Source organism: Mastomys coucha, unplaced genomic scaffold (assembly GCF_008632895.1).
Source record: "Mastomys coucha isolate ucsf_1 unplaced genomic scaffold, UCSF_Mcou_1 pScaffold6, whole genome shotgun sequence".
NCBI classification, from domain to species: Eukaryota; Metazoa; Chordata; class Mammalia; order Rodentia; family Muridae; genus Mastomys; species Mastomys coucha.
This window is the reverse complement of record NW_022196912.1, coordinates 54,334,424-54,353,934: the sequence shown is the minus strand read 5'-3', so window position 1 is coordinate 54,353,934 and position 19,511 is coordinate 54,334,424. Positions and strand designations below refer to the sequence as shown.

The window sequence follows — 19,511 nt, the reverse complement described above, 5'->3', positions numbered from 1 at the left end:
AGAGGATAAATTACTATAGCTGTGGGTTTAAAATCTACAGTTACTTCCAGCCTCCTGCATTTTTAACTGACTGTATATTCAGGCACTTCAGAGAGAAATATGACTAAGCAACCATGTGAATGCTGCATTACCTAATCCAACTACACATTAGCGGCAGGATAAAGACAAAATCTAGACCCAATAGCTAAGGTAGATCATTCTCAGGGGACTCTTTGTTCTCCTCCCTCTCTATTTAGCTTTTACCTGAGGCTAACTCAAGTCTGATAAGGATAAAAGTTCTTGATAAAGAGACATCTCCGTTCCTATGAATATTTCCCAGTTGGCAGAAAAACAAGAACTTTGTATGCTAAGTTTAGTAGACAGATTTAGTAGAATAAAAATCACAACTGATAACTAAAGATTAAAGATTAATTTTTATGAAGGCATTTTCAAGTTGAGTCAAAGAGACCACAGATAATCAGGTTCAACAAAAGAGATAAATTCAGTACAAATAGGAGAACTTAGGATCAAATAGGTCTCCAGTAGAATTTTTTACTAGGGCACTTGGGACTCAGCACGTGTATGTCCCATTCTTGCCATCACTATGTCCACCCACATGAGCACTTGGGTCTGGCCACTGAGCCTGTTGAACAATGGTTCCAGCATGTGCTGATGGTCGCCTACTCCTGGGTAGAGGTGGAGGAGATGGTCAATGCACTGTCTCCCATCCAGATAAAGAATAGGCCCAGGAGCATTTCATGGGATGGCTTTGATCCAGAGAAGCTACACCTTGTTCCTCACAGTCCCAGCTGGTCCCAGCAGGAAGGCCTCCAAAGTCAGAGAGTGGCACCATTTTTCTGGTGGTCAACATGAAGGTCAATGGTATTATCAGTGGCAAGGTCCTCTCAGATTATGTGGGCTCTGGGCCTCCCAGTGGCAATGGCCTCCACTGCTACATCTGGCTGGTGTATGAGCAGGACAAGCCACTGAACTGTGGTGAACCCATCCTCAGCAACAGGTCTGGAGATCATTGTGGCAAGTTCAATGTGTCAGCTTTCCGTCAAAAGTATCACCAAGGAGCCCCAGTGGCAGGCACGTTAGCAGACACCGTGGGATGAGTTGACCAAACTATGAGCAGCTGTCTGGAAAGCAGGGGTACTGCAGAGACCAGCAGTCCTCGGGATCCCCCATAATCTTATCAAATTGTTGTAAGCATGCTGTTTCTCCCCTTCCTACCTACTGACTGAGATAGAGTCGAGAAATGTGCTAGGATAGAGGTTTAGGGTATCTTCCTGATGCCCATTCTTCTGATTCTAGCTTGTCACATCTCAGTTTGTGTTTGATTGAATTTAGGTTCCATCTTGTGAAGTGCCTGGTATTTTGATGGAAGACATTATATTGTTGATTTAAGAGGAACATCCTTGAAAAAGAAGTCATTTGCCAGGACCAAGTCCGTAGGTTGTTGATAAAGGAGATTCGGTCCAGAACTAAGTACAGTGGCATCTTTTGAGGTTTGATTTTAGGGTCCCGTCCCCCAGTGCTCCAAATGAGACAGCTCAAGACTCCCAGCTCAGGTGAGACCTGACAGTCCAGCTCAATCAAGTGGCTGCCCAGGTATTAACGTCCGGTACCTTTAAAGAATAGGGCTACTGTGCGGATGTGTGGCCATGGAGAAAGACCCTGCTAAGCCCATGGCTCCTGAGTGAGCCAGAATAACTGGAGTTGTGTTAATCCTCTCTGTTCATTGTCAAATGAGAATAAAAGATATTGAGTCAGAAGGAAAATAACAGAATTTCTTCAGCAATAAAGTACAGAATAGGATCTAGCATGAATTGAAACAGCGGGGGTTATGCAGGAGCCATTGTTGGTCCTTGGGAAGATGGATTCATTGATTCTCAGGCATTCCTCAGACTTCACTAAGCCAGGATGCAACAATCTCCATGGACAGTTCTGCCTGTTTTGTTTGTTTGTTTTTTGTTTTTGTTTTTGTTTGTTTGTTTGTTTTTTGTTTTCTATCTAGAGGTTCTTAGAGTTCTAAAGTTGACCTGATTTCCTTGAGGAGTTTTTGTTAGTAGAAATGTCTACTCTCATATGACCCTGGAAGTATCTCTCCATTCTTTCTAGGCTTTCTAAGGAATTCACTCTTATCTCCAAGTTACTTTAGAATTTTATGATGACAATATTTGCATGGAAAAATACTAAGTTTTGGAAAATCATAAACAGCTCTTTCAGGATGATGACTCAATTTCCTGTCTGCTTTCTCTGAATCTTGGTAATTATCCTTAGTTATCCACAGTCCGCATCCCAATATCTTATTTACACTCAGAATATTTAATATAATATTCAAATTTAAATAAAATGATTGCATTTAAACACTTCCTAACTTGTGCAACTTTCAGATATCTAGTTGTTTAGGAATAAAATAAAATAGAAAAATATGACATCATGAGAGTTTAGTCATAGTCTAGTTTCTCCTCAATGCCTTTACCAGCTGATTGCTGTGTTATGAGCTTCCCAAGGACAATAATGAAGTTATCATAATTTTTCATCCTTAAAAATGTGTGATAAATGATCAATGCCCATGCATTTGATGGATATAAAATGGCTCTGGGGTGTGTGTGTGTGGGGGGGGGAAGGGGGTGGAAATGCAATGCAAACTACACTTGAAATGGGACCAGTAAACCTGTGATTGCAAAGGTGAGCTGCAGCACTGAGAAGAAATGTGTACCTGAGAAGTGGGGAAGCAGAGTCACATTGGGGCTGGGCTAGGAAGCAGGCACATGTGAACACACATGAGCACCAGCTGAGGCTTCAACTCTCTTAGCCCAGCAGCTCTCTGTCTTCATTAACCCTAGTCCCAGTTTGTTACTCTCCTCAGTTCTTTGAAACTATGTAGACTCTACAGGAATCTGATGAATATTTCTCTTTATGGCTTTGAATCTTTAAATCATATCAGATTGATATTTGACAGAGTTGTTGACAGCCCAAGTGGATTTTTTAAATATTATAGCTTAGATGAATCTTTCTGTTGTTGTAGAGGAGCCAAAAATGTTTTTATGACTAACTCCAACTTAATAAACAGCTAAAGCCTTTCCTTCTTTCTTTCCTTCCTTCCTTCCTTCTCTCTCTCTCTCTTTCTTTCTTTCTTTCTTTCTTTCTTTCTTTCTTTCTTTCTTTCTTTCTTTCTGTTCTCCCTCTCTCTCTCTCTTTCTAAATACAAGTATTTAATTTTTAATATGGATTGATTTATTTTTGGTAATTGAAAACAAACATTTTTGTAAAATTGTCAACATGTTAATCAAAATAATGTAGGGCTTTATACATCAGCCATTAAACTATCCTTTAAACTTTCTGTGGTGAAATCATGAAATAAAATTAAAATAGATTGAAACACACCTCTTTCATTGCTTATGTTCTGTATAGAGCAAAAGTCTTGTAGAAAGCTCAACAAAGACCATATTAACTTTCAATATGGAATGCATATTCCACTTCTGGAATGCATATTTGAACATTTATATCACCACCATAACATGCAGCACAAGGAAATAGAAGAATTGTATGTTACCTTGGTTATGTATCCCTTGAAACATTTGCCCTGAGCTAACTCATATGAAGGACAACCTGTGATTTTCATTGGGGATTATCATCTGCTCTTACATCAAAATTTTGGTAGATTTCTGGCAATCATTGCTAGAGAGTCTCTATGTTAGCCATCAAATTAACTAATTAACTAGCTAATCAAACAAACAAACAAATAGTCAGAAAACAAAAAATTAATTATTTATTTAATTAAGCACAAAAAGCTATGACTCCAGTATGTTCTAAGACTCAGAATTGTTCAATAAATTTATCACAAGAGTTTTGACATGGTCCTACTTCCTACTCCTTTGTTCCAAGTTCTTCATATGTACTTCACTCACTTTTCTTCTTCTTCTTCTTCTTCTAGTAAATTCCATAATTCCTTTTGTCAGCAAACATTATCAGTAAAATGGAGATCAAGTCTTAATTTTCTTACTTTGACTTGTAATAGTTCAACATGTTAACTGTCTTTATGTTTAAATGCTATGTGTTTTATTCTTTTACTAATATCTTAGTTGTCCAGCCTTAAATGCTAAATATATAATACATATTTATTCATATTTTGAGACAGGGCCTTTTGTGTATCCTTGAATGGCCTGGTATTTGTTACTCAGACCAGGATAGCCTCAAATACAGTACATATTCTATCATAATATCATGCCTTAGCAGCTCTTTTGTTTTTGTCAGAATGTTAGATTGTTAACATGCTAAATAATTGTTGTATTCTGACTATATCCATTTAACTTTTCAGAAGAATAAGTTGACACCCTAATAGTCTTAATTCTGAACTTCATTTCCCTCAATAAATAAGTCTAGTTCAATGATAGTAAATGATGATCAGTAAAACAACGAGATTCAGTAACTTAACAACCTGAGTTCCAAAGAACATTCCCTCTGCTCAGTGGGAACTTACCACATCATTAATTTTTAGAGACATAATATATTTGAGTGCTGATAGTTTGGCTTGAACTGCTTAGAACTTTGAAATAGCATGAAAGTATATGTGGAGATGGGAATTGGGTTGAAAGTTGAACTGCCCTATAGATCTGTCTGCTTCTTCCTGGTCGTCATATCTTCCAAGTATTTTTACTGTGATGCAAAAGTAAAGATCACTAGACTCTCATTTTCTTTATGTTGATGGAACCACTGAAAGCCCCAAAGTACCACAAAGTCAGGAAATGCAAAGTGTGGTCACTTTCCACAACCTATTATGAAGTAAAATTGCTTAATATTCTTGCGTTATATTATTGATCTGAGTATACATCATCACCAGCAAGTAGTGAATGTGTCCCTCTTCCACCTTTGTGTTCTATAAAGAATCAGCCAGATGTAGCCACCTATAAACTCTTATCTACTCCCCAAGCACTGTAATCTGTTTCTTTCTCACAGTATATAGTTACTGCATTTATTTTGAGGGGAGATTCTAAAAGTATTTTATAAAAAGATTAACTATTTTCCTATATTTTATAGGAAACATAAATATTGCTATAAAAATTTCAATTGAAATATATTGTATTAAAATTTTGGCTCTGAGGGTATGATGCAGCTTTATAAATGCCACTGACCTGAATTAATTTTAATTTTTACTAGCTGAAAGGTAACTTAATTTCCATATTTTCTGAATCACACAATTTTCCAGTGAAAATGGGTAGGCTAAAATGAACTTTTTATAAAATAATTTTCTCTTCTATATGAAGAAAACATCGTCTTGAAGTTTAATGAGACTATTAAGGACATTTGTAAGCACTCAACAGCTTCTGTAAGCTCTTCAAAGTCTATGATTCAGTATGTGACAGGATTTATATTTGATCTTTGTTTTTGTATTACTATCAGTCTCTCTGTCTGACTCTCTCTCTCCCTGCATGTGTGTGTGTATGTGTGTTTGATTGAGACAGAGAGAGACAGAGAGAGAGAGAGAAAGAGAGAGAGAGACAGAGAGACAGAGAGACAGAGAGAAACAGACAGATAAGCAAACAGACTCAGTTTAAGAAGGGTTTCTTTTCCAAGAGTAGGTTGAAGATTATTTTCTCGAGTATGGGAAACATACCAGTGGCTACTCCACTGAAGAAAATGACCACCCTCACCCAACAAGATTTAACCTCCAATAAACCCATAGGTGTCACAGGTCCCTCTTCCACATCCATTATGAAATGCAGTCTTTTATGGGTAAAAAGAGCTACCATGAATTCATGAGTACAACAGCCATGTTGTGCCCAGCAGACAAGTTTTCCTACATATCTTCCCTTTCTCTTGACCTGACATTTTCTCTGCCCCATTTTCTGTGAAGCATCACTGTCAATTCTTTTTATCACATCTGTCTGTCTGTCTGTCTGTCTGTCTGTCTGTCTATCATCTATCTATCTATCTATCATCTACCTACCTTATCTATCAACCATCTATCATTTTTCTGCCTGTCTTTATCATCTTTCTATTGCCTGTATATATGTATGTGCACTCATATATGCATGTGTATGTGTAGGTGAATGCCACTTCACAAGTATGGAGGTCAGAAGAAAAGTTAGAGAACTTCATTTTGCTTTTCCTTCAGGTTGGTAACAGGGATCTAACACAGGATGTTTGACTTAATGCCAAGTGGCATCTCACTGGTTTCATCAATGACTGATCCAACTTGCGATTTATGCCATGAGAAGAAGTCCATGCCTGAAACCATCTGGATAGCAAGGAACTGGAAACTGGATGGCCCAGAGCCCTAGGGTACAACTAAACATGACTGGCCAAAACAAAACAAAAGTCAACGAAATGACTCCTAATGATATTCTGCTATACTCATAAACTGGAGACTAGCCCAAGTATCATCCTAGAGCCTTCATCCAGCAATAGAGCCACAGCTAAACATTAGGATTAGGTACAGCTCAGGAGATCCCCAGGTAGAGAGGGAGGAAAAGTTGTAGGAACCAGAGAGACAGAGGGCAGAACAAAAAAACTTCATCGAATCAACTAACCTGAGCTCATAGGGGCCTGCAGAGACAGAACCAACAATCAGGTAGTCTGTATGAGTCTGTGCTAGGCCCTTTGCATATATGATATGGTTGTGTAGCTTGGTATTCTTGTGGAACTCCTAACAATGGGAGTAGGAGCTGTGTTTGATTATTTTGCCTCCTCTAGAGACGCTTTCTTCCTACTGCATTGCCTTATCTAGCATTGATATGAGAATACATGTCTAGTTTTATTGTAACTTGTTATGCTGTGTTTAGTTGATATACCTGGGATACCTCCCTTTCTTTTCTTTTCTTTTCTTTTCTTTTCTTTTCTTTTCTTTTCCTTCCTTTCCTCTTTTCTTTTTTTATTAGATATTTTTTCTATTTACATTTCAAATGTTATCCCCTTTCCTCATTTCCCCTCCCCAACCCCCTTATCCCATTCCCCCTCCCACTGGTCACCAACCTACCCACTCCTGCTTCCCTGTCTTGGGATTCTCCTACACTGCGGAATCAAGCCTTCTCAGGACCAAGGGCATCTCCTCCTATTGATGTCCAACAAGGCCATCCTCTGCTACATATTCAGCTGGAGCCATGGGTCCCTACATGCATACTCTTTGGTTGGTGGTTTAGTCCCTGGGAACTCTGGGGTTACTATTTGATTCATACTGTTGTTCTTCCTGTGGGACTGTAAGCTCATCAGCTCTTTGGGTCCTTTCTCCAGCTCCTTCGTTTGGGGACCTTGTGCTCAGTCCAATGGTTAGCTGAAAGCATCCACCTCTGAGTATGTCAGGCACTGGCAGAGCTTCTCTGGAGACAGATATTTCAGGCTCCTGTCAGCAAGCACTTATTGGCATCCACAACAGTGTCTGGTTTTGGTGACTATATACAGGATGGATCCCCAGGTGGGGCATTCTCTGGAGGGTCTTTCCTTCAGTCTCTGCTCCACAGTTTGGCTCTGTATATCCTCCCATGGGTATTTTTCTCCCCGTTCTAATAAGGACAAAAGTATCCATACTTTGGTCTTCCTTCTATTCCAATGAGCTTCATTTGGTTGTATCTTGGGTATTCCGAGCTTCTGGTTAATATCCATGAGTGATATTACCATGAGTAAGTGAATACCATGTGCGTTCTTTTGTGATTGGGTTACCTCACTCAGGATGATATTTTCTAGTTCCATCCATTTGCCTAAGAATTTCATGAATTTGTGCTCATTTTCAATAAATCAAAATGAAGCTATATTTGGAGTTAGGGCTTTTGAAGTAACAAAGTGAGTGTTACCATCTTACATGCAATATGCCTGGTGTCTTGGTAACGATTCACATTCCCTGGAACTGAGTCAAAGACATTTGTGAGCTGCCATGTAGGTGTTGAGCACTGAATTCTGGTCCTCTATCAGAGCAGGCAGTGCTTTTAGCCTCTGTGCCATATATAGCTCCAGTCTATACTCCACTTTAATTAGACCTTACCCTATGTTTTATTAAGGCTTGATGTCTAGTCCATCTCATTGTTAGGAAGTGGCTGAAATGTTAAGAAAAGGATCCTAGGGAGATACTTTCTCCATACTAGGCATACATATTTGAGGGGAGAATTGGGATCCGAGTTTCCTGCTCTCCATCTTTTACACTCACTGACCTGTCATGAACAGCTTTTATGATTAAAACAATGTTTCCATGTCATAAATGTCTGAAATAAATAAATTTTTAAAGAGGAGAAGCGTACTTTGGATGATCGTTTCCGAGGTTTGTGACCATGATCCTCCAGCTCCATGACTTCTGGGCCCAGGTTGGGTGAGTGTGGTAGAGGAGGAAACTCACATCGTGGATGTCAAGGAGTAAATGAAAAGAAAGGACCTGGTCCCAATATCTCTTTCACTCTAATAACAGAATCCCTTCTATAAGTCATGGCCTCTTAGAGAAATCACCACCTTCCAGTATTGCCATAGGCTGGCAACCAAGTGTGTAATATCTGAGACTTAAGAGACATTTTACTTTGCAACTTCAGCCTTGATATGCAGACTCACAAAGACTCCAGATCAATGGAGTTAATCAACCTGTATACAGGAGGCAAATATATTTATTTTTGCATAATAATATATTCTGGAGTGTTTTGTAACACAGAAGTATGCATCTATGGAAAAAAAGTCAATAAATTCAAACTTAACGGCCCCTAAGAGTGTTGGTTACACTTATATAAAGCCAAGCATCCTTAGCAAAACATCCATTCTTGACCTCATTTTCTATTTCATGATCTTTCATGTAGCTCAAGAGAAATGATCTTGATACTTCCTCATGCACTAAGTACATTCTTATTTTTAGGACATTTGATGTTGCTGCTGTAAACTTCGATCTCTCCATGGGCAGACTCTAAGGCTCCTTTTAAAATTCACTAAATAAATATTACCTTTTCACAGGAATATTGTCCTACTTTGCTTTCAGATGTTGTTATAAAGTAATAACTAAAACTAAACAGAGGAAAGAAAGGATTCATTTGATTTTATGAGTCCCAGATTACAATCCCTGATTGGGAGAAGTCGGGGTAGGAATTTAAGGCTCCCAGAAGTAGGAACAGAATCAAAGACTATGTAGGAATGTAGCTTATTGGCTTGTTGTGAATGGCTCTCTCCCCATGGTTTTCTCAACTGGCTTTTTTATATACTCCAGGACTACCTGCCTAGGGCTGGCAATGGTTACAGTGTCCTGGGCCCTCCCACATAAGTCATTAATTAACAAAATACCTCACAGACATTCCACAAGTCCAATATTAAAATTGTTGTCCCCTCTTCTAATGGTGTTTCTACTTTGTCTCAAGTTGATGAAAACTAACCAGCACAAGTCCATGCTAATAGCATCCTACTCCCCTGTTTCTCTCTCACTCTTTTTTACTCATAATCTTTATGAGTAATCCTCATGGCACATTTCAGTGTCCAGTATTGTATGTTTATTGACTATTTTCATCCGTTCCTGAGATAGAATGGGGGCTCTTAGAGAAGGATGATGGAATGGTTTATTTCCAGTTTTAAGAAAAATGCCACAATGAGTGTGCTGCTGTTACTGTTAAATGAATGAATCAATCGATGTTTTTAAGTTTTTAAATCGTACACATCACTCCATATTGCATTTTATACTACTAATCATCTATCATGCTATATCACAATTGTGTAAAAGTTTCCTTTGGGATTAAATCACCTTCAGAGAAAACTTTTTAAGACAGAATATACGAGGAAGGTTAAAAAAAAAAAGCCAAAAAACAAAAGAACAGAATATTTCAAGACAAGGTGTTTATAGGAATTGAAACAGCCAGATGTTAGCAAAGAGTTAAAGCTCCCTATCTTTTAGGGAAGCTCACTGAGATAGGAAATAAACCACTCAGAGTAGCTTCAGGAAATCCCTGAAAGTGAGAGATTCACTAGGAGTCTCCCTCCACAAGAATATGTAAACAACAGAGACAGCCAAAAGGCACTCCCAGACAAGGCAAGGTGCAGAGAAGACTCGGAGACAAACTGAGAGCTGAGCTGCCAACTCTCAGACAAGACAAGCTGCAAAGACTTCCAAACAAGATCGGCTGCTTAGAGGAAGCTCAGATGAAGCAGCAGGAAAAGAAGCAGAAAACAGCTGAGCTGCCTGGAAGAGGGTCACATCAACCATGAACTCAAAGATACACCTGCCTCTGTCCCCCCCCCCCCCCCGGGATTAAATCCCATTGGGATTAAAAGAGTGTGCCAATCCTGCCCAGTTTATTTGTCAGAATTTAGATGATTTTATCCTGTTCTTTTCTGTTTATGTTGGACTTTCTTTCTTTCTTTCTCTCTCTCTTTCTTTCTTTCTTTCTTTCTTTCTTTTTAAAACATGCTATAATTTACTTGTATCCATATATATGTGTTTAGGTCTGTACTGGAAAGGGTCTTGTATCTTGAGCTCCTGTAAATACTTAAAGTAAAAAATCTAATAGTGTTGTATATCATTTAAAAAGCATCATAATACAAGTTATACATAACTAAAGGACAAATTAGAGTCTTTGTGGATCATTATAACTTATAAAAATGGGATGCAAATCATAATAAACTGGTTTTTATATCATATAGATGACATTTCAGAAAAGGAAAGTGCACAATTTCATTAAAGTGTTTATCTTGGGAAATATTTTAGAAAATCTTTTACGTAATTTGATTGAGTGTAAGAGTCCCTGAGCTGAATTTCAGTAAATCAGATTGAGATTTAACTGTATAATAATTGTCATTTAGTTCTAAATGACTTAAACTCTTAGCTTTCTTATTGCTGTCTTTGTAAGATCTGAGTAAACAGGGACATCTCAGAAAAACACAGGTGGGGGCAGGAATTTCCTTAATAAGATAAGCTCAGGAACTTTGGGAAGGTAGTGGAACTCTCCAGAAGGGAAAGGCTAATTAACATTCCTCAGATCACAGGGTGGACCTTTGCCCACCTTCAGACAAGGGAAGTCCTTGCCACTTCATTCCCTGAAGACCAATCAGTTTAAAAAGTCACACTGTTTTACCAATCATATCGTGTCTAATGGCTGCTGCCCTGAAAACTGTATAAAAACTCACTGAACAAGTTGTGCAGGGTCTCCTCCTTGAGGGGTCTGAGATGGCCTCAGGGCACTGGAATAAAAATCCTCATGCTCTTTGCATCGATCAGGCTCCATATGACATATGATTCACTCAGGGGGTCTCCGGTAAGCTAAGGCTCGACAGGGTCTTACATCTTCAAAGCAGCTCATAAGATACATGAAGGGGAGAACTTTATTCATCTTTTCTAAAAACAAGGTCTCTTATTCATACTTACAGGTCTTCACTTCAGCCCTGTTTACAAATGTGAATCCTATAGGACATACAGACCAGTTGTAGAAGTTCCTCCAATGAAACTTTGTATACACAACGATTGTGTTCTTAAACTTGTGTCCCCTCATGCCATGTATAATGCAGAGAGAGAGACAGAGAGAAAGAGAGAGAGAGAAAGAGAGACAGTGACAGAGACAGAGACAGAGAGAGAAGTGTAGGAGACAGTTTTTTTTTTTTTTATTTTATTCCTTTCTACTTTTCCAAGCTACTAAGTTTGGAGATTTCTTTATTTTGATTAAGTATACTATTAGCTAAAGAAATGAAGAAAGAGAAGCAAGGAATCAAAACTGCATTCACTAGAGAAGAAATAAAAAACAAACAAACAAACAAACCAAAACCCTAAAACAAAACAAAACAAAAACAAAAAAACAAACCCAACAAAACAGAAACAAAAATAAAACAAAACACCTAAGTGAATAGGTAGATTACATATCAAGTTACTGGTTTATTTGGGGTGGAGCTCAAAGGCCCCCAAAATTCCTCTTCCTCAGGAAGGCTTGATTACCCTACAGTGATATACTGGGGATAGGTGGAGCTGGTATGAGAAAGAGCTAGTGGAAGGAAGTTTGACTGTTGGATATGTGCCTTTGCAAGAGATATTTTAGCCTTGTTTTCTTCACTTTTCTGACTTTCAGCAGCCATGAAGTTAACAGAATCTTGCCAAGACATGGTATGCTACCACACAGATGGCCAATCAGCCATAGATTGTACTCATCAAGTGGTAAGCCAAAATTTTCTTGTAAGTTTATTTGTTATAGATGTTTGCAAAATGATGTAAATCAGACTAATAAAAGATATGATAAAGAAAACACTTTTGTTAAATATGAAATTAAATATTAGAATCTTATGATCTGAGGTATATCAAAACCAGAATCCATAATCAATTTGTAGTGATTTGTAAACTTCAATAGTGAAAATTGAAGCTTTACTCTCATTACATTCCAACAGAAAGTTACCATTCTTTCAATTACAAATATAGAAAGTAATGTAAGAAGCACTAATTTTATCACCAGTAGAAATCAGAAGAACTGCAAAATTGCATCTTGGTGGAATCATAATGGATTGTTTATGGTCTTTGCTGGTTGCCTCACACCAAAAGTTTATATTTAATGAGGAATAGAACATTGCAGTGGAAAATATCAATATCTATATTTCAGGATACTTTCCTTTATTAACAAACGTGTCTCGTGCAATTCAAAATATTTTTCTTTCTTTCTTTTGAACAACATATTTTTTTAATTGATTATTTGGGTATTTCATACAATGCACCCTGACCATAATTGCTTCAGAGTCCTTCCAAGTTACCCTCCCACCCTTGTACTCCACCCTGCCTAATATACCAAATTCAATTTATATTCCTCATACACTCATTGGAGCATCATTAAACTCTTGGTAGCCAGCCCCTTAAAGATAACTGAGTCTGTTCCCATCTGCCTCACTAGAAGCAATTAACAATGTATGTATAGGCGAGTTGTTATAGAAGCCTTCAACCTCTCTCATTTTCAATTATAAATATGGAGTCACTTAACATCACTGCAAGGGAAACTTCCTTGCTCATGAAAGCCAGTGGCAGCACACACAATTGATTTCCACAAAGTTTCTTTGCAGCAGCATGGACCACAGACTCAACAAGGTCTCCTGCAATAGCCCTGACCACAGTCATCAACATGCACCAAGCAGCTGCAAGGACCTACGATATGATGCAGCATAGACTACAGACAACAACACGGCTCTTGGCTGCAGCAAAGAATATAGATTGAGTTCTTTTCTGGCAAACCTGATTGTGAACACTAACATGGTTTCTCAGTGGCAGCATGAACCACAAGCATCATCATGGAGGCAGCACAGATGATGGGAACTCAAACTACAAACATCAGCATGTTCCCTGGCAGCAGCACATATCATAGATACCAACAAAACTTCTCCTGCAAGCATGGACCACCAACCTAAACATATTTTTCTTATTCTGTAGTAGTAGACCTGAAAAGGGCCACGGCATAAAAAGAGCTTAATAATCTGAAGGTTTTGTTGTAATTTACATGAAGTTAATTTTTTGTATATACTTATATTTTCACTCATCTTTTATACACAAACAGTTTCCTCTCCTACTCCTCTATTTCCCTCCTCCCAATTTCCCCCTTTTCCAAGATCCACTTCTATACCAATTTCCCTTCAAATAAAAGGGCAGACAAACATGGTAAAACAAATTGCAATAAGACTAGGCACATGACCTCCTATCAAGGATGGAAGAGGCAAACCAGTAAGAAGAAAAGGGTCCCAACAGCAGGGAAAAGAGTCAGAGAGATGATCCATCTCCACAGTTAGGAGTTCAACAAGAATACGAAGTTATACAACCATAAAGTGTATATACACAGGACCTAGCTCAGACTCATATAGGGTCTGTGTTTGTTGATTCAGTCCCTGTGAGCCACTATGAGACCTACTTAATTGGTTCTGTGGGAAGTGTTCTTGTGATGTCCTTGACCCCTCTGTCTCCTACGGTTCTTCCTCCCCATCTTCTTCAGGGATGCTTTCACTTCCCCTAAATTTAGCTGTGGGTCCCTGCATCTGCTCCCATTAGTTGCTATATGACAGTTTTTTGATGACAGTTGCAATAGGCACCAATATGTGAGTATATCATAATATTATTAGTAATAATTTCATTGACTTTATTTGTCCTGGAAATACAAGCACTGTCCAATGTGGGCTCCTTTCTATGGTGTGTGTATCAAATTAGACTTGTCATTGTTTGGCCAATCCCACAAATTCTGCTCCACCTAATAACCCAGCACATCTTACATATGGAAAGATTGTAAATCTAAGGTTTTCTGGATGGGTTGGTGTCCCAGTTCCACTGTTGGGAGTCTCATTTGGTCCAAGACAAAGGATATTTTGGACTCTTTATTCCCCATTACTGGGGGAATTCTCTAGGGTCACTCATAGATTCCAGGAAGTTTCTATTGCACTATGTTCCTACATTGCCTCCAAATGCCACTGAATTCTAAAAGTCTCTCCTAGTACTCTCTCCCTCTCTCCACGCCAACCCCACATCATCTCCCCTGTTTCCATCTTCACCTATTCCCAGCACACCAGCAAAATCTATTCTTTTTCTACTTCTTGGGGAAATCCATGTCTCTTTCTTTGAGCTGTCCTAGTTAGCCTGGGTCTGGGGATTGTAGAATGATTTTTCTTTGCTTGATAGTTAATATCTACCTATAAGTGAGTACATACCATGTTTGTCATTCTGGGTTTGGGTTACCTCACTCAGGATGCTTTTATCCCCTACTTCTAGTTATTAGCTGTAGGTGTTTTCTGATGGAGTTTGGAACTTTTGGCGTCACCTCTGTATACTGTCATATCATCTGCAAATAAGGATACTTTGAATTCTTTCTTTACAATTTATATCCCTTTGATCTCCATAAGTTGTCTCATTGCTCCTGTGGAGAGTATAGACAGCTCTTTCTTGTTCTTGATTTTAATGGGATTACTTTGAGTTTCTCTTCATTTAGTTTGATGTTGGCTATAGACTTACTGTAAATTGCATTTAATACATTTAGGTACATCCCTTATACCTCTAATCACTTCAAGACTTTTATCATGTAGGTGTGATGGATTTTGTCAAATGCTTTTCAGTATATAATGAGATAATATGGGTTTTATTTTCTTTCAGTTTGTTTATATGGTGGATTACATTGATTGATTTTCATATGTTAAATTACCCCTGCATCCCTGAGATAAAGTCTACTTGATCATGGGGGAAGATCTTTTTGATGTGATCATTAATTTAGTTTGGAAGTATTTTACTGAGGACTTTTTACATTGATGTTCATGAAGGAAAGTTGTTTGTAATTATCATTTTTTTTTGTTGGATTTTTCTGTTGTTTGGCTATCAGTTTAACTGTAACCACATATAATGAAATCTGTTTCTGTGTTTGGCTTTAGCTCTTCTTTGAAAGTCTGGTAAAATTCTAAGCTCAAACCATGTGACCTTCTCTTTTTAGTGTGTGTGTGGGATTTTAATGACTGTTTCTTTACCCTTAGGGGGTTATAGGTCTATTTAAATTGTTTATCTGATCATGATTTAACTTTGGAAAGAAGTATTTTGGAAAAATACTTTGGAAAAAAGTTTGGCTGAGATTGCTTTCCCCCATTGCTGATTTTCCTTCCTTCTTCTATGCCCCATATATCCCAACCACTCCTCCCTCCTGCATCCCTTCCCATCATCTCTCCCACAAAATTCTCCTCTTCCATTGACCTCTCAGAAGTATTTTGTTTCACCTTCTGAGAAATATTCAATCATACTCCCTCAGAACTTCTTGTTATTTGGATTCTTTTGTTATGTTAATTATAGAGTATTATCCTGTACTTTATGGTTATATCCACTTATAAGTGAATACATACCATGCAAGTCCTCTTGGGTCTGGGTTGCCTCATTCAGGAAGATATTTTCTAGTTCCATTCATTTGCTTTTGAAATTCAAGATGTCCTTGTTCTTAATGGCTGAGTAGTATGCCACTGTGTAAATGAACCACATTTTCTTTTTTTTCTTTTTTTTCAAAACAGATTTATTAATTCATTTTTATGTTTATGGGAACACTGTTGCTGTCTTCAGATTCACCAGAGGAGTGCATCAGGTTCCATTACAATTGGTTGTGAGTCACCATTTGAGTGCTGGAAATTGATCTCAGGACCTCTAGAGGAGCAGTCACTGCTCTTAATGACTGAGCTATCTCTCTAGCCAAGAACCACATTTTTTTTTTTACCCATGAGGGACATCTGGGTAGTTTCCAGTTTTTGGCTATTATAAATAAAGGTGTTATTAATATAGTTGAGCAAGTGTCTTTGTGGGATAGTATATTATTTTTTGGGTATATACCCAGGAGTGATATAGCTGGGTTTCAGGTAGAACTATTTCCAATTTTCTGAGAAACAATGAAATTGATTTCCAGACTGGTTGTACAAGTTTGTACTCAGGCCAGCAGTGGAGAACTGTTCCCCTTGCTGGACAACATTGCCAGCATGTGGTGTCCCTTGAGCCATTCTGATGAGTTTAAAGTGGATTTCAGTGTCATTTTGCTTTGCTTTTCCCTGATGACTAAGAACGTTGAACATTTCTTTAACTGCTTCGTGACCATTCAAGATTCCTCTGTTGAGAATTCTCTGTTTAGCTCTCTACCGCAGTTTTTTTAATTAGATGTTTTCTTAATTTACAATATCTCCTTTCCCAGGTTCCCCTCCAAAATAAAATAAAATAAAATAAAATAAAATAAAATAAACAAAAACTAAAACAAACCCCTGTTCCCTCCCCTGACCCCCTGCTCACCACCCCATCCTCTCCTGCTTATTGGTCCTTGCATTCCCCTACACAGGGGCATAGAACCTTCACAGGGCCAAGGGACTCTCCCATTGATGACCAACTTGGCCATCCTCTGCTATACATATGCTGCTGGAGCCATTAGTCCTACCATATGTACTCTTTGGTTGGTGTTTTAGTCCCTGCGAGCTCTGAGGGTACTAGTTAGTTCATATTGTTGTTCATCCTAAGGGGCTGCCAACCCTTTAGCTCCTTGGGTCTTTTCTCTAGCTCCTTCATTGGGGACCCTGTACTCAGTCTAATGGATGGCTGTGAGCCTCTACTTCTGTATTAGTCGGGTACTGTCAGAGCTTCTCAGGAGACAGCTATATCAGCCTCCTGTCATCCAGCACTTGCTGTCTACCCCAGTTTTTTAATTGTGTTATTTGTTTTGTTGATGTATAACTCCTTAAGTGTATGTATATGTATAATAAATACACTCATACATATATAATTTATTTTTGATATTAGAGCTCTGTCAGATGCAGGGTTGGTGAATAATAATATTTCTTCCCAATCTGTTTTGTTTCATACTATTGAAAGTGTCCTTTGTCTTATAGGAGCTTTTCAGTTTTCTAAGTCAATTGTTGATCTTAGAAAAATTGTTGATCTGAGGCCTGAGCCTCAGGTGTTCTGTTCTAAAAATTGTCTCCAGTAAGGACAAGTTCAAGGCCATATCCCACTTTCTTTGGGATTTAGTATATCTGTTTTTATGTTGAGGTCTTTGATTCATTTGGACTTGAGTTTTGTGCAGGGAGATAATATGGATTTATTTGCATTCTTATATATCGAGAAATTTGGTATAGATCAGCATGATTTGTTGAAGATGCTCTCCTTGTTCCATTGTGTAATTTTGGCTTCTTTGTCAGAAATCAAGTGTACATAGTTACGATGGGTTATTTCTGGGTCTTTGACTTGATTTTATTGATCAACCTATCTGTTTCTATACCAATACCATGGAATTTTTATTCTTCTTCTTCTGTAGTACAACTTTATGTCAGGGATGGTGATACCTCTAGAAATTCTTTTATTGTTCAAAATTATTTTAGCTATCCTGTGTTTTTTGCTTATCCCTTTAAAGTTCAGAATTACTCTTTCCAGCTCTGTAAGAAATTGTGTTGAATTCTGATGGGGGTTTCAATAAGTCTGTAGATTATTTTTGGTAAGATGATCATTTTCACCATGTTAATTGTACCAGTCCATGAGCATAGTAGTTCTTTCCATCTTCTGATATATTCCTCAGTTTCTTTCTTCAGGAACTTGTAGTTCTTGTCATACATGGTTTTCATTTGCTTGGTTATATTTATGCCAAGATATTTTATATTATTTGTTGCTATTGTGAAGAATATTGTTTCCCTAACTTCTTTCTCAGGCCATTTATCACTTGTATAGAAGAGCACTATGGATTTCTTCGAGTTAATTTTGTATCCAGCCACTTTGCTGAAGGTGTTTAGCAGCTGTAGAAGTTCTTTGGTAGAATTTTTGGAGTTGCTGATGTACACTATCCTATTATCTGTGACTAATGATACTTAGACTTCTTCCTTTCCATTCTGTATTCACTTGATCTCCTTTAGCTGTTTTATTGCTCTAGCTAGAACTTCAGGTATTTTATTGAAGAGATAGGAAGACAGTGGACAGACTGGTCTTGCCCCTGATTTTAGTTTAATCATTATAAGTTTCTCTCCATCTAATTTGGTGTTGACTATTGGCTTGTCTTGTTTGTGTTTGGGTATGTCCATTTTATCTCTGATCTCTCCAAGACTTTTAATATGAATGTTTGTTGGATTTTGTTAAAGGGTTTTTCAACATCTCTTATGATGATTATGTGGTTTATCCTTTCAGTTTGTTTATATTTTGGATTGCATTGATGAATTTTCAAATGTTGAGCCATACCTGCCTCTCAGCAATGAAGTCTACTTGCTTGATGATATTATTTTGGATTTGCTTTGCTAAGAATCCAACAATTCAATAAAATTTTACTGAGCATTCTTACATCAATGTTCTTAAGGGAAATTGTTCTGAAATTCTCTTTTTTGTTGTGTTTTTGTGTGGTTTGGGTATCAGGATGACTATGTCTTTATAGAATGAGTTTGCTAACATTCCTTCTGTTTCTATTTTATGAAATAGTTTGAGGAGTATTGTTATTAGCTCTTTGAATGTCTGGTAGAATTCTTCTCTAAATCCATCTGGCCCAGGGCTTTTTCCCCTTCTTAGTGGGGAGGATTTTATTAACAGCTTCTATTTCCTTAGGGATTATAGGACTACTCAGATAGTTTACATGATCTTAATTCAGTGTTGGTAATTTGTATCTGTCTAGAAAATCATACATTTCATTTAGATTTTTCAGTATTTGGAGTATAGGTTTCTGAAGTAAGATCTAATGAGTCTATGGAGGTCCTCAGTGCTTGTTTTTATGTCTGTCTTTTCTTTTCTGATTTTGTTAATTAGGATACTCTCTGTCTTTTAGTCAGTTTAACTAATGGTTTGTCTATTTTCTTGATTTTCTTCAAAGAATAAGCTACTTGGATTTGTTGATTCTTTGTATTGTTCTTTGTGTATAATTGATTGATTTCATCCATGATTTTTATTATTTCCTGTTGTCTACTACTCCTGTATATGTTTGCTTCTTTTTTCTCTAGATCTTTCAGGTATGTTGTTAATTTACTTTCATGAGAATTCTCAAATTTCTTTATGATTGCACTTAGTGCTATGAACTTTCCTCTTAACACTGCCTTCATAGTGTCCCATAAGTTTGAATAAGTTATGCCCTTATTTTCATTGTATTCTAGAAAGTCTTTAA

At 37.6% G+C, this 19,511-nt stretch overlaps 1 pseudogene; it reads left to right on the top strand.

The window, feature by feature from the left end:
* Positions 1 to 583: 583 nt before the first annotated feature.
* LOC116081002 lies at positions 584 to 1,097 on the top strand (annotated as a pseudogene).
* Positions 1,098 to 19,511: the final 18,414 nt, after the last annotated feature.